This window comes from Theropithecus gelada, chromosome 1, assembly GCF_003255815.1.
Source record: "Theropithecus gelada isolate Dixy chromosome 1, Tgel_1.0, whole genome shotgun sequence".
Taxonomy (NCBI): Eukaryota; Metazoa; Chordata; class Mammalia; order Primates; family Cercopithecidae; genus Theropithecus; species Theropithecus gelada.
Window position 1 is genome coordinate 39,992,565 of NC_037668.1, and position 3,737 is coordinate 39,996,301.

The following is a 3,737-nucleotide window of genomic DNA, read 5'->3' on the forward strand; positions in this document are numbered from 1 at the left end:
CCAGACCATGAACAATTCACTATCTGTGACTAGATCTCCTCTGGTGCCATCTGCAGGTGGCTGCAAGACCAATTTATTGAGCAAGTATTATGTTACAGGCACTTGCTAAACTCTGGGAGGTATAATGGTAAATGGGACCTGATCCCTATCCTCAGGCAACTTACGCTCTCCAGAGGACAGACAGACAAACAGGCGTACCTTATATGACTCCTGGAATTTGACTGGTGAAGTGGAAAGAGTTTGGGCTTTTGAGTCTGGCAGCACTGGGTGGGTAGAAGTCCAGGCTCAGTGACTCACCCCCGGGATACCCTCAGACAAGCTACGTAACCTCTTTGAGCTTCCGGTGCCTCCTCTGCAAGGGAGGATGATAGTATTTGCCTTGTAGGGTAATTTTGGGTTTAAATGAGGTAGTGCTCACAGAGTACTTAGCATGTACCTGGTATGTAGTAGGCACTTCATAAAGTGAGTTCTCCCCATCCCCCACTTTGTTTTGAGACAGGTCTGTAGCCCAGGGTGGAGTGCAGTGGCACAATCATGGCTCACTGTAGCCTCAACCTCCCTGGGCTCAGGTGATCTTCCTACCTCAGCCTCCAGAGTAGCCTGGACTACAGGCTTGCACCACCATGCCCAGCTAATTTTTGTATTTTTTATAGAGACGAGGTTTCACCATGTTGCCCAGGCTGGTCTCCAGCTCTTAGGCAAAAGCAATCCGCCCGCCTCAGCCTCCCAAAGTACTGGGATTACAAGCCTGAGCCACTGCTTCCAGCCCCCTTTCCTTTCTTATGGATGACTATTTTAGAATGTCGTTTTTTGTGTAATCTCGGACTTTCCTACTGAAGGGGAGAGGGTCCATGGTTGAGGGTCCATGTTCTTCCCGATACAGTGCCTGGTACATTCATTCATTCATTCAACAAACATGTATTGAACACCTGGTAAGTACCAGGAACTGTGTTAAAACTAAACATAGAAAGTGAACAAGACCAGATGTCTGTGCTCCCAGAGCTTATATGATAGTGAGGGAGATAGAAAAGAAACAACTATTCATCGTAAAACTCTCTGCTGTGGTTTGAATGTTTGTGTCCCCCCAGATTCATGTTGAATCCTATGTTGAAGCCTGATCCCCAACATGATTGTATTAGGAGGTGGCAACTCTGGGAGGTGATTAGGTCACGAGAATAGAGTCCTCACGGGTAGAGTATTAGTGCCCTGATAAAAGAGACCCCAGGGAGCCGCCTTGCTCCTTCTTTCCTTCTTCCATGGGAAGACACAGCTGGAAGGCGCTATCTATGAACCGGAAAGTGGGCCTTCACCAAACCAAGTCTGCCTTGGCTTTGGACTTCTTAGTCCCCAGAACTGTGCGACATTTCTGTTGTTTATAAGTCACCTAGTTTAATGCTATTTTGCTGTAGTACCCTGAATAGTAGCCTGAATGACACTCTGTGTATGGGGAGTGTCATTTGGTGATTCTGAGGGGCTCTGCCCTGGTGCCAGGATAAGTTCCCTGCAGAAACTGAAAGATGACCCGTTTGCAGCCCTTCTGTCAGGAGAGCCAAGCCTGGTTATGCTGAGACCGGAATCCTGGTGGGGTGACTATGAAAAAGTTGGGGTCTTGGCCTTGGGGTCAGAGATTGTCAAGGTGACTTCTCATGCGAATGCTTCACAGCCCTAGAGGCTTGACGGTTAAGAAGGTACTGAGGGCCGGGCGCGGTGGCTCAAGCCTGTAATCCCAGCACTTTGGGAGGCTGAGACGGGCGGATCACGAGGTCAGGAGATCGAGACCATCCTGGCTAACACGGTGAAACCCCGTCTCTACTAAAAATTACAAAAAACTAGCCGGGCGAGGTGGCGGGTGCCTGTAGTCCCAGCTACTCGGGAGGCTGAGGCAGGAGAATGGCGTGAACCCGGGAGGCGGAGCTTGCAGTGAGCCGAGATCCGGCCACTGCACTCCAGCCTGGGTGACAGAGCAAGACTCCGTCTCAAAAAAAAAAAAAAAAAAAAAAAAAGAAGGTACTGAGGAAGTCACGGATGGAGAGATAGGTGGTCTTACATGTGTCTGTGAGTGACCCGTCCTTCTGAGGGGCTTTAAGAATCTCTAGGTACAAGGAAAAGAACATCTCCTTGGGTTGCAGTCCAGGTTCATTCAACAAGGGAAGAAAACCGGAAAATATCTGATGTCTGTTTTACCAGAGTTGTTATTATTACTATTATTATTATGGTTTTTTTTTTTGAGATGAAGTTTTGCTCTTGTTGCCCAGGCTAGAGTGCAATGGCGCGATCTCGGCTCACTACAATCTCCATTTTCTGGGTTCAAGCAATTCTCTAGTAGCTAGGATTACAGCATGCACCACCATGCCCAGCTAATTTTGTATTTTTGGTAGAGACAGGTTTCACCATGTTGGTCAGGCTGGCCTCAAACTCCCGACCTCAAGTGATACACCTGCCTTGGCCTCCCAAAGTGTTGGGATTACAGGCATAAGCCATTGCTCCCCGCCAGAGTTGTTATTATATTTTTAAAAATTGGGCCAGGCATGGTGGCTCATGCCTGTAATCCCAGCACTTTGGGAGGCCGAGGCGGGTGGATCATCTGAGGTCAAGTGTTCAAGACCAGCCTGGCCAACATGGTGAAACCCCATCTCTACTAAAAATACAAAAATTAGCTGGGCATGGTGGCACGTATTGTAATCCCAGCTACTCCAGGGACTGAGGCAGGGGAATCACTTAAACCTGGGAGGCAGAGGTTGCAGTGAGCTGAGATCACGCAATTGCACTCCAGCCAGGGCAACAGAGTGAGACCCTGTCTCCAAAACTAAATAAATAAACAAACAAACAAATAAATGTATGTTTCCCATGTGCATATGTGCACATATGTGTGTGCACTTATGGACATGTGGGGCCCCCTCCTGTACCCCACAGTGGTGCAGTTATTATTCTGGGTATTAAGTAGGCGCCGAACATGAAGGGAACCCAGTGCAATGAGCGACACCTGGTAAAGTCATCTCAATGTCTGGACAACCAGTCTCCATGCAGCTCCGAGGAGGATAACGGGAACCACAGAGGCTGTGAGCAAAGGGTTGCTCAGAGCCCCTCCGGACGGAGGAGAGAAGGAGGTGGAGCCATCCATTATCCTGCCAGCTTGGCACAGAGGCTGTGTGCAGGGGTTGGGTGGCTCTGCTGAGAAGAGCCATTCCATTTCCAAGAAGGAACAGGGAGGGGATGGTGAGGAGCAAAGATAAAACCAAGTCAGTCAAGCAGGGCAAAGCACGGTGTAATCCGTGCCCCAGGCCATCGCAGTGGCTGCAGCCAATCTCACTGCATGAGAGGTGGGAGAAGATGGGCTTCCCCAGGAGAGGCCCTGCCCTGGAAACCCCACTGCCTGCCCTGGGTCATCCTTGATACTCATTCCCTTGTCTCTCTCAGTGGTGGGGGTGACAGTGGCATGTCAAAGCCGCCTAACCACAGTCACAGACAGAGCCACCAGACGCTGGATCTGGGCAGCAACTTGGGGTTCATGGATGCCTTCTCCGTGCGTGTCTCACGCTGGCCTCCGCATGGCCCTGAGAGGTGCGTGCTCGGTTTGTTTCATGGGCTGAGTGGTTCAGTGACTTGCTCATGGTCACAGCCACCGCACAGCAGCACCACACATGGTCTGGACTGGTTCTCTTCCAACTCTAAACACAGCACTCATTTGGTTAAAAGTCTTTTTCATTTTCAACACTTCTTTTCTTTTGAAGGGGGGA